Consider the following 13,387-nt stretch of genomic DNA (forward strand, 5'->3'; position numbering starts at 1 on the left):
GGATGAGGTGAGATATTTCATGGGTTTGGCAGGCTATTACAGGAGGTTCATCAGGAACTTCTCGCAGATTGCTTATCCTATCACATCATTGCAAAGGAAAGGTAAGAAGTTTGAATGGACAGAGGAGTGTGAGGCTAGCTTTGAGAAACTTAAGCAGTTGTTGACACATGCACCAATGTTATAGATTGCAGATCCAGACAAAGAGTTTGTGGTATGCATAGATGCTTGTAAAAGAGGGCTTGGTGGAGTCCTTTTGCAGGATGGACAGGTGGTATGCTATGATTCCCAAAAACTAAATGAGCACGAGAAAAACTACCTGACACATGATCTTGAGTTAGCAATGATCATACATGCATTAAAGATGTCGAGGCACTACGTTCTTGGAAGGAGGTTTGTACTAATGACTGATCACATTAGGTTGAGGTATTTATTTGACCAACCGAATTTGAACACCAGGCAGGCCAGATGGTTGGTCACGATCAACAAGTTTGATTTCAAGATCAGGTACATCAAAGGTAAAGAGAACAGGGTGGTAGATTCTCTTAGCATATGGGTACAGGTAAATCACTTAGCAATTATGAGCTTCTATGGGACAGATCTACATGATATGATCTTGCAAGCAGGTCAGCAGGATGTCAGGTATATGGAGATTGTGCGCAGGTTCCAATAAGGTGTTGATACATGTACAAGCAATAGTAGAGTTATAGGTACATGTACAAGTGCAGTTACAAGTACATGTACAAGTGTAGGTACAAGTACAGGTAGTGGTACATGTACCAGTGGAAATACAAGTACAGGCATAGGTATGGGTGTAGGTGCAGGTGCACATGGTATGGATTATTTTCTTACACCAAATGGATTGGTTAGGTTCCGAAATAGGATATATGTACCAAATAACAGTGAGCTCAAGAAGGTGATCTTGAGGTAGTTTTATGAAAAACCATATTCAGGTCACCCAGGTTATCAAAATACGCTGACAGCAGTGAAGAGATTTTACTATAGGCCGAATTTGAAGAGGGATGTAACAGAGTTTGTGGCGATGTGTTCTGACTATCAACGAGTGAAAGCATAGTATAAACATCCAGGTGGACTGCTACAGCCGATCACGATTCCAGAATGGAAATGGGAGGTTATTTCCATGGATTTCATCACAGGGTTGCCAAAGACAGTGAGACAACATGATTCCATCATGGTTATCGTGGACAGGTTGAAAAAGGTTGCACATTTCATTCTAGTGAAGTCTACATTCTCAGCTAGCAATGTAGCACAGGTATTCATCAGATATGTGGTCAGGTTGCATGGTGTTCCAAAGAAGATTGTGTCAGACAGGGATGTGAAGTTCACTTCCAAGTTCTGGAAGGCGTTATTTGCAGGTTTGGGCACAGAGTTGGCCTTCAGTACATCTTATCATCCTTAGACATATGGAAAGACAAATAGGGTCAACAGGATATTGGAGGACATGTTGAGGATGTATGTGATGCATAAACAACGAGAGTAGGAAGAGTATCTTCCCTTGGTAGAGTTCTCATACGACAATGGTTATCAGCAGTCATTGAGCATGAGTCCTTTTGAAGCATTGGATGGGAAAAGTTGCAATACTCTCATCAGTTGGAGTGATTTGATTAATAGGGTGTTGATTGGACCAGAGATGTTGGTAGAAAAGGAACAGGTTGTTCAAGGAGTTCTAGGTCAGGGAACAAGTTTACTTGCGCATCAAACCAAAGAAAAGCTCCTTGAGGATTAGATCTTGTGCCAAGTTGGCACCACGGTTTTGTGGACCCTTCAGTATCATTCAGAGGATTGGGCCAGTAGCTTATCGACTTGCACTGCCTCTGACAATGAAATTCTATGACGTTTTTCATGTATCTTTACTTAAGAAGTATGTTATGGATGTTGATCATGTGATTGACTGGTCTGTATTGCAGGTGGAACCAGATGGAGAATTCTAGTGAGAGCCTCAGTGTATATTGTAGAAAAAGGTGCTCATTCTCCAAAATTGAGCAATCGAGCAAGTTAAAGCGTAATGGAAGCACTTTGGGCTTGATGGAGCTACATGGGAGATGGTGGATCATATACAGGCTATGTATCCTTCCTTGTTTGCAAGTTGAGGCAAAACAACTTTGATATGGTGTTTTGGTATATGCTTTGATATGGTGTTTCAATATATGATTTGATATGGTGTTTTGGTATATGTTTTGATATGATGTTCTAGTATATGTTTTCGTACATGTTTTTGGTATATATTTTGGCGATATTGCTATATGTACATGTGTAGATGGATGTAAATACCGCCATGAGATATGTTATAAAGCTCCACTAAGCGATATGGGTGTCATCTCATTATGATTATGTTGTCACGTTACCATGCTATCATGTGGTTATTATATCGTGATGTTATGATGTCATGTGGGTTGGCACTCAAACGAGTGATCATAGTAAATACCGTAATGAGCTATGTTATAAAGCTCCATTATGCGGTATGTTGTCATGATGTTTTTCTTTTGAGCACGTCCTTCATTGTAAATACTGCATCGAGCTATGTTATAAAGATCCATGAGAAGTATGTCTTCTTTCAGCGGGTTGCTGAGGTATATGTGTGTTTGAACACCAAGGGCGGTGTCCCCCAAGGGGGAGGGTTCTGTAACAACGCTGGTGAAAATTCCATGTAATAATAGTTAAAAAAACAATAACCATGGTTGATGGGACACTTATTCCAAGCTGAATGTTGGGCAAGACATCCTAGGGGTTGTTCATTTGGTTGTTTATGGCTAAGGAATTTGGCAAAGTCAATGGCTAAGGATTTGGAAAGGAAAAATGGAATTTTTGGCACAATTATTTATGAAAATAATGGAAAATAGGAGAAAAAGGAGGTGAAAGGTCACAGGTTGCATGTGAGGAGGAAAATGAAGGAAAATAATGGAAAATGAAGAAACTAGAGGCCTCATGCATAGAAAGGCTTCTGAGGATCAGTTGGTAACTTTTGTCAGATTAGCTTTGGAGCTATCTCATTATTCTTACTCTCTTTCACACTCTTGGACACTTGGAATTTATTGGAGCACTTTGGCATTGGAGCAAGAAAGGCAAAGAAGGCAAGAGGAAGAAAATATCAAGAAGGGAAGGGCAGGATCAAGTAGCTACAACAGGCTTCATTGCAGGTATCGACTTGCATGTGTATTTTCCTTGCTAGATTTGGCATGCATGGTCTTGCATGTGGTTCTTTTCTACCATGGCATGGTTTTTTCTAGGTGTGGCATTGTTCTTCAGCCTAGCCTTGCCATTTCCTGGTAACTTTGATGAGATGGTTTTCTCATATTTGGTTAATGTGGGATGGTCGGATGGATTCAAAGTTGAGTGGGGTGGATCTCCGAACTTACAAACACATGGACTAGTGGTCCCTTAACCAAACTATGGATCACGGTAAATCCACTGGCCTAGTAACCCCTAAACCAGAATGTGGGTTGCGGTAAATCTAGATTGTGTGCTTCGGTGGGTCTAGGAATCCTTTCCATTAAATGGAGGGATATCCGGTAAAGCTAAGAGGTGGATTTCTCTTTGTTGGGCCTAGTAGTATCGAGATGGGATGTACGGTAAATCCTGGAGAGTGTGTATCAGTGTAGGGCCTAGTGATCCCTGGATTGGACTGTGGATTACAGTAAAGAATGAGAGACTAGGAGGCACTCAAATTCCTCACGGTGTAGGTGAAGAACTCCAGGGGCATCCATGCTTATTTGGTGTTTCTGGTGTGTTCTATGAGTCCCACATTCATGCTTGGAATATGGCATGGGGGTGATTGACTGAAGAGATACTTGGCTCAGCCAATCTATGGTCAGGTGGAACATGGTAGTCCCATCTCTAGTTGGCTTATTTCATCATTAATAAAATGTTATTTCTCCTTGTATTTCTAAGAGTATTTTTATGGACTATATGTGGTCTATATGGTTGTACTTTCATGAGTATTTTTGTGTTATTATGCTGGTTATATGTATGTTTTATGACAACAGCTGTGTATGGCTCTTAACATGTTTTTACTTATAAATGAATGGATAATGTATCTATGTCCTAATAGATGATAATGCAGCAAATGACATGAGGGAACAATGGTTCATAGTGATTCTCAGATAAGTATGAGATCCCTACACGTAATTCTGTTGTTTACACCTGTAGGTTACATGTTGATGAAATGTTTGGCGAAATGCTTCTCATAGCTAGTAGGGGTTTGGTTAAGGTCTTGTTCAACTTATTGCTTTGGCATCATTGTTTTCATGTTCTTTTACTGATCTTAAGCTATCACTACATTATGGGCAGTGATCTAGGTTTTGGGCCTGAAAAAGTGGCTTAAATCCTAGGGTCGCTGGCACAGAACTGAAAAATTAGGTCCCTAGGCACTGGCAGATAAGCTTGTGAGAGCGAATTTGATTTTCTGGACACTATCATGCCCATAGCATGAGAGCGACTGAGACCTAAGATGGTCAAAAATTCAGTAGGACCCAAGGGAAATTTGTCTAAAGTGTTGGATTGTTTTCTGTGGGTCCTGACGCTGATGTTGGATGATTGTGTGTGATGTTTCCGTCAATTCCACTTCCTTACGGTCACATAGGAGGACGAATCCAATCATAGTAGCCTCTCGTCGCATGTTTACCCCGGTTGTATAGTTACTTGGGTAGATGTGGGATGAGGGTGTTATACTAGCATTATATGCAAGAGATCAATAGAATATATGGTTCATTGAAAACGAATGTTCAAAGCATATGACAGGTGACAGAGATAAATTTGTTTATTTTAATGAAATAAATAAAGAAAAGAATGTGACTTTTGGTAATAACTCACCTGCTACTATCAAAGGGAAAGGAACTGTGATTTTAAAGAAAAAGGTCAAGGTTGGAAATGTATTATTTGTTGATGGGTTAAGACATAACTTGTTAAGTTTCAATTAAATGTGTGATCAAGGGCATGAAGTTATTTTCAAATCAAATAATTATATGGTAATAAATCTGAATATAGGTAAGATCATAATAAAGGGAACACAAACACCAAGAAATGTCTATCTCTTAGAAGGCAACCAAGAGCACTATTATTTGAGAAAATATGAAGAAAGTTGTCTTTGGCACAAAAGGTTGGGGCACCTTATCTTTTCTCAATTATACAAATCAAGTAGGATGGGAGCAGTTCATGACTTGCCAAACATCTCTCCACCTGAAAATAACATTTGCAAATCATGTCAATTTGGTAAGAAATCCAAAGTTTAGTTTAAAGCTAAAGAAGGTACTTCAAGTAAACCCCTTGAACTTGTTCACACTGATTTATGTGGTCCTATGAGAAAGAAGTCTCCTCATGGTGAACAATACTTCATATTATTTATTGATGACTTTACAAGAATGTGTTGGATTGGTTTACTAAAGTATAAAGATGAGGCATTTGATAAGTTTAAAGTATTCAAGGCTTTGATAGAAAATGAATTAGATATAAAAATAAAATGTCTTAGATCTGATAGAGGAGGAGAGTTTATATCATATGATTTCTTCAATTTTTGTGAACATCTTCGCATCAAAAGACGATTTTCCATAGCTAAAATTCTTCAAAAAAATGGAGTGGTAGAAAGAATGAACATGACAGTTCAACAAATGGCATGTGCCATGCTTGATGAGTCAGGAACACCTCACACCTTATGAGGAGAAGTGGCACATACAACCATGGATATACTTAACAAAGCTCATGTTTGAGTAAATAGTGATAAAACTCCATATGAACTCTGGTTTGGTAAGCCTACAACTATGAAACACTTTAGAATTTTTGGAAGCAAATGTTTCATAAAGAAAAATGATGATAAGATTGGAAAGTTTGAATCTAGATTTGATGAAGGAATCCTCCTTGGATACTCTTCTAGAAGCAAAGGATATAAATGTTACAATAAAAGGCTTCAAAATATTGTTGAATGCATAGATGTTGTGATTGATGAAGTGTCCACAAGTACCAAAAGGGAAGCACAAATAGATGACGAACCTCTCCCTAATACAAGCCAAAAGGTTGTCAGAGAAGAAGATAGAGAAATATCAATAGAAGGAAATGAAAATATAGATATATCAAAAAAGACACCATCAAGGTACGTTCAAAAAAATCATCTTGAATCTCAAATTCTAGGTGAAAAAGAAGCAAGAATACAAACTAGGAGAAATCTTATTGGAACTTCTAGTCACTTAGCCTTACTATCCACAATTGAACCTCAAAATGTAAATCAAGCAAGCAAATATGAATGTTGGGTTAAGACAATGCATGAAGAACTTGATCAAATAGAAAATAACCATACATGGGAATTAGTACCAAGGCCTCATGATAAAAATGTAATTGGGACAAAATGGGTGTTCAAGAACAAACTAAATGAAAATGGAGAAGTAATTCGAAACAAAGCAAGACTTGTATGCAAAGGCTATGCTCAACAGGAAGGGATAGACTTTGAAGAGATATTTGCACTTGTAGCTAGACTTGAAGCCATAAGAATGTTTCTTGCATTTTCCAACTTTCATAACTTTAAGGTATATCAAATGGATGTTAAATCTGCATTTTTAAATGGGGATCTAGAAGAAGAAGTTTATATTGAACAACCTGAAGGATTCATTCTTGGAAATGATAAAAATATTGTTTGTAAGCTTAAGAAGGCATTTTATGGGTTAAAACAAGATCCTTGTGCATGATATTATTGTCTTGACAGGTATCTTCAACAACAAGGATTCAAAAAGGGGTCTGCAGATAGTAATTTATATATCAAATTTGATCAAGACAAACATTTTATAGTAGTAGTTTATGTAGATGACATCATATTTGGAAGCAATGTTGAATCTATGAGTCAAGGAGTTATGCAACAAGAATTTGAAATGTCTCTGCTTGGTGAACTAAATACTTTCTTGGTATTCAAGTTCAACAAACTAAAGATGACATGTTTCTTTCTCAAACTAAGTATCTCAAATAGATTATGAAGAATATGGAATGGAAGACTACAAGCCTGTATGCACACCAATGGTAACATGATGCAATCTTAGTCAAAATGATGATTCTCCTTCAGTTAATCAACTATAATACAAATCTCTGATTGGTAGCTTGATCTATCTTACAGGTACAAGATCAAACATTATGCATGCAGTTGGCATAGTTGGACAATTTCAAGCAAATCCTAAGGAAACTCATCTCCAAGCAGTTAAGAGAATATTCAAGTATCTGCAAGGCACTCAAGATTTTGGTCTATGGTATCCCAAAAAACATAAATTTTTCACCTCATGCTTACATAGATGCAAATTGGGTAGGTAATGTTGGTGACTGCAAAATTACTAGTGGAGGAGATTTCTATTTGGGACCTTGTTTAGTTTCTTGGTTCAGTAATAAATAATGTTCTTTCACTTTATCTACTGCTGAGGCAGAATATGTTGTTGTTGCATCTTGTTGTACTCAACTTCTATGGATGATCCAAACATTGCAAGATATTCAAGTCACTTTTCCTCAACCTGTACCTATTCTCTGTGATAATACTAGTGCCATAAGTATCTCTAAAAATTCTATCATGCACTCAAAAACCAAGCACATTCCAATCAAATACCATTTTCTGAGAGAGTGGCCACTTAAACAAAAGGTCAAACTAGAATATGTTCCTTCAAAGGAACAAGTTGCAGACATATTTACAAATCCACTTCCACGTGAATCCTTTGAATATCTCAGACAGAAATTAGGAATGATTCCTACCTCTTCACTATGGTAATTGATCTAACAGGCATGTCATGTTCAGGGGGAGTTGCCACTGTAAAATCCTACAACTTACTTTCTGTACGCGGATGGTATGAAAGATAGTCATGTATATATGTAGTTTCTGAGTTAGATAGTCGTGTATACTTTATAAAAAATGAAAAAGAGTGGCATAGATTAAGGGGGGACTTCATATATGCTTTCATCATTTAATTATTGGTTTAGGGGGAGAAACTGCTATAATTTTAATAGTGCATTGTTTGAATTATGATTGCTTGAGTACTTCTTGTTGTGTGATGGGTTTATGATGACTACATATCATTGTTGCTCTATGGTGGTTACTTCTATTATTGTTGAAGATACATATGTTCTTGTCATTCTTTTAATAGTGATCCATGGATTCCATATGATGAAATATTTATGTTGCAGATTCCTATATGGTGCATGGTGGTTCATGATGACTATTATGGTCTTGCTACATCACTATTAAGGTCCATAGTTTTGGTTGTAAGTATAATATATGTCTCTTGATGTAAAGGTCATGAAAAGACCCATATTGTAAATCATTGTAAAATTTAGTCATGTATGGGATATTGGGATCAAGTCATGTTATCCCATTATTTTGGGACATTGATGTATAGTTGGGTCAAATTTGTAACTCCATTATGTTGGGTGCTTGATGTAATCATGGAAGCATAGAGTCCTTGGTGATAGGAAAGGTCATACTTAGTTGAGTCATAAAGTATTGTACTCTATTGAATATCTTTAGAAGGTTCAACACATGCAGATTTCATGATTCATATTTAGCAAAAAATACATACAATGATCAACACTTAAAGGAAACCAATTCACTCATCTTGGTTCAGCCCTTTCCCCTTGATATCAAAGGGGAGAGAAGCTTGGTGTTTGGAGAAGAATGCTTGGAGACAAGCTTGGTGTTTTGATGTTTGCAGGTATTTATAGGTGATGACCTAACACCAAAACCAGAATGGTTGCCATAAAGTCCAAAGGGGAAGATTGTTGGCGTTATGGCTAATTTTTTGTCCTTGATGGAAACCTTCTTAAAGAAGATGTACTTGATCAAAACATTGATGACTGTGGAACTAATGCAAACTAGTATAGGTGCTACAAATGATATGAAAAGAGAAATGATAGTTCAGTGACAGATGGATGATAAAAGTGAAGTTTGAGAAAGTATACATGGTTCCTGTGAAGAAGGGTCACATACATATGCAGGTCTTGTGAGTAAAAATTGCATACAAAATCTGAACCATGGTAATCTAGATACCAGGGGTTTTTACCATGGTATTGGCCCATAGTAATTGGAGTGTCAACAATTATTTGGTTTCGTCAAAGAATACTAATGACATCACCAAGGGATTTACCTAAGGTATTGATTTAGTCTAAACCTGTATAAGGAGATGGAGATCAAGGTGTTGGGTGTGCAAGTAAATGATCTATCTATGTGTGATTTTATTTGGAATAGGTGTGCACCAGGAAGCAAGGAGATGAGATAGATCTGATAATGTGGTGAAGGCTAATTAAAATACTTTCTTGATTTATTTATGCTTGTAATGTTAAATCTATAGCAATGATGATGGTTTGATCTAAATATAGTGGTGCATGTGGAGATCTGGGTTTAACAGATGTTGTGAATTGCAGTGAAGGTTCGATTCAGTAATTTCAAGATATATACTCTTGTTTTCTTTTGATTTGTTGCGTACATACACAAACCTTGTTAAGTAAATTAGCGTATAAATTCTGTGAAAATTTACTCAGTAAATTGAAATATATACGTTGGTGTCATGCAAGGTGGTCACGTACATACACTGAGATTTTTTTATGGAATTCATGTATATATACTAGATTTTTTCAGTGTGGCTTGATGATGACATTTGACGAGCTCTGATCTATTTTCTTTCTGTCTGTTAATGGTGTCTCTATTTTGCTGATCTATGTCTGACAATGTTGATTAGGTTGAATGTGGAATGGAATATTGATTGGTAATCATGTTCCATTTTGGTGATATGTGATTGGTTCAGTGAATGGTTCAGTAATTGATTCAGTGGTTGGTTCAGTGTTATAGTAATTCAATTTGATAGTATTTTCAATTGTCAATGATTTGAGATCTGTATGCAGGTTTTATGCAGAGGAAGCGCGTATATATGCAGGTTCTATTAAGAACAATCACGTACATGTTTTGATGTTTATTTGTTCTGGTTGATTTTTGCATTCAGTGGTTTGATGCTTCATATATTCAGTTGGTTTACAGTACTGCAGCGATTTCAGATTCAATATTTCAGTTTGTCATGTTGGTTTGGGTTATTGTTGGTGTGGGTCCAGTATGAAAATTTGATGAAAGGAGGCCTACAGTTTGTTTTGATGATTGTTTTCTAGGTCGATCTAGTCTAAAACATTCTAAAAAGTGGTCCACAAAGTGCTGAGGGTTGCATTTTTCAGAGTGGGGGTAGGATCTCCCTTCCGGTAGGAGCCGATAAACGAGATTAGGGGGTTGTATCTTCCTTCAAGTAGGAGATGGAAAAAGAGTGGAGGTTGTAGACTCTTATAAGGGGGTTCCTGTGTACTGATAAGAGTCTGCATCAGTACAAAAATGTAATAAATATTTTATTTATACTATAGGAAAGGAGACAGAGAAAACGATGATGGTGGTTTTCTCCCACTTAAGGTTTCCACCTAAAATCCTTGTGTTCTATGTGTGTTGCTTACATGCTGTGAATTTTGTGTTCTTTACTGCATATTGGAAAGTTATTTATTTACTGATGCAATGGTTAATTACAATCATCTAATGAAACACATGAAAAATTAGTAAAATGGATATACGTTGTTTTCTTTCTGTGAAGTCGTGTACATACACACATTTCTTTAAGAACAATAGCATTCATAATTTAGTATATAGATCTAAAAGTTAAATAGAATTAAAATATTGATTCACCCCCCCTCCTCTCAGTATTTTTCCTAACACGAGGTTGAAGATGGTCCTCTCTACTATAATTGATTCATCTAGGGATACTAATATCTCACTAAAAGGACTTGCATTTTCCTCAGACTTCTCCTTGTTCATCTTCTCCTATCCAGGCTCTTAGAGAGTATTCACTAGAGAATATGTGTCCCATATGAAAATTTTGTCCCTTAACATTAGGGGGTTAGGGGCTGCCTTGAAGAGAATTTCCTTAAAACATTTGATTAAGATTCAATTTCCCTTGATCAATTTATTACTAGATACTATGATGGTTGGACATAAGGCTTGGCCTATTTTGTTAATTATTTGTCCTGGCTAATGGGTTTGTGCTTTACATGCCTATGGGAAATACGACGGGCTTAGATTCAATTTGGGACCTGAGAGTTGTTGATTTTTTTCTTATAAATCATTTGCAGGTATTTTAATGTCGGGATATGCCAAGAGCTCAAAGCATAGGTTTCATATTCTAAACATATATGCCCCATATGTGGCGAGGCAGTGTTTTTGGGATCATTGGATGGTTGCGATATTTTCAAAATTGGCTCATTAATGTTGGAAAATGACTTGAATCTTACTATGGATGCAAATGAAAATCAGGGTACTTGATGTAGATTAGACCTTTGGAAAATTATTTCAAAGACCTTTTCGAGCTAAACCATCTGGTGGACATTTTTTCAATGCCTCTTATTCCGACCTGGAGAAACAGTTGATATGGTCCGGATGGCATTACTAAGTGCTTGGATCGATTTTTTATCGATGAGAACCTGGTGGAGTGGTTGTGTTTATTTCTCTCTTAGGTTGTACTAGTGAGCTTATTTCACCATGATCCTATTCTCCTACATTGGCGCAACGATACTGAGTCTAAGTGGGAGGGTTTAGGGTTTGGCGTGGTTTAAGTGGGAGGGTTGTATTAATCATCTGAGATCCACTAACATGGAAACTAAGTTTCATAAACTTAGGGAGATGAAGAAGGAGGTTTGTTGATGGGAGAGGTTGAAAAAAAGGAAAAACATAGAGGAGTTAATCAAGGTTGACAAAAAACTATTGTTATTGGAAAATCCTACACACCATGATTACTTCTTTGCTTCATAGAAGTCTTTAGCTATGGTTTTGGAAAGGAATAAGAGGGAGATCCTTATGCTTCAAGAAGAGGAATGATGACTTAAAAGCTTGTCCATTTGGATTAATAGGGGCGACAAAAAACACTAAGTTTCTTTCACAACTATGCCTCAAAGAGGAGGAAGGAAAACACAGTCTAGGAGTTGAAGGATTCAAATGGTAATTATATTACTTCACTCAAGGATCTTCATTTAGATCCTATTCAATATTTTGGTAAGCATTATAAATCCAGGGTCAGGGTGGATATCGAAAAATAATTAGATGTCATTAATACATATTAAATTATGTTTGGTGAGGAGGCTAACACTTCACTAGACAGACTGATTACAATAGTAGAGTTGGTGGTTGTTTTGAAGTATTTTTCCAGAGATAAGAGCCCTGGACCAAACAGATGGTTGGTAGAATTATTTCTTCATTTTAAATACATTATGGGGTAGGATTTACTACTTGTTACCAAGGAATCTAGAACATCTGGTTATATATCTGACACTTTGAAATCTACATTTATTACTCAAATCTCTTAAGTATAAAATTCTTCTACATTTATGGACTATCGGCCCATTTCCTTGTGTAACACAGTATATAAAATTATATTTAAGATCATTGCCAGCAAGTTGAAAAACACAATGTCAAAACATATTGAGCCAAAATAATTTGGTTTTTTGCAACACTACCAGATTTAAGATGTGGTTTCTATAGCGCAAGAATGGATTCACTTAATAAAGTTTAAAAAGGACCTAAGAGCTCTGATGCTGAAGCGACTGTGCGAAAAAAAAAACCTAGACGCCGCCGCCGCCGAACGAACCTGTGCTGGCTGCAGCAGGCTCTGCTACTGACAGTCCTATGGAGGCTGTTGTAGGAGGGGAGAGCTCTGCCTCCCCTCCAATGGGGACAACCCATACTGACAAGCAACAAAAGGCAGAAATACGGCACTCTGCAATCGAAGACCTAGAGAAGGAACAAGACAAGCAAAAGACGCCAGAAGGACAGACGTCCTCAGATCGAAATGTGGAGGATGAAGAAAGCAATGGTCGGCACAACACAACTGGCTCCTTTCAGACAAAAGTGACTTCAGCGACTTGTATCCCAAAGGCAGCAGATCCGATCAAGATCGAACTACCAAGCCACCACATCAATGGGGAAATCCAATTTATGCAAGATTACGCACTCATTGGAAAGTTCTTGGGCTTTTGGCCCACAGAAAAAGCCTTACAAGGTTGGATAGCCTCCAAATGGAAGCCCAAAGGACAAGTTACGTTACAGCTCGGCCCAAAGGGCTTCTTTACAGCAATTTTTAACTGCTTAGAAGACAAAACAAGGATATTCGAAGGAGGCCCGTACTTCTTCAACTCTTCAGGTCTATATCTAACGGATTGGAAGCCTCGATTCAATCCAGACAAAGAAGACTTTAGTTGGGCCCCTGTATGGATCAGAATGTATTCCCTTCCGGTGGAGTACTGGCGAGAAGAAACGCTGGCAGACATAGGCAACAAGCTGGGAACCTTCATCAAAGTGGCTACTGAAACCAAGACGCGCAAATACACCTCTTACGCCAGGATC

The sequence above is a fragment of the Pinus tabuliformis genome, chromosome J (assembly GCF_031772625.1).
Source record: "Pinus tabuliformis cultivar Carrire ecotype Pingquan chromosome J, CPIR1, whole genome shotgun sequence".
NCBI lineage: Eukaryota > Viridiplantae > Streptophyta > Pinopsida > Pinales > Pinaceae > Pinus > Pinus tabuliformis.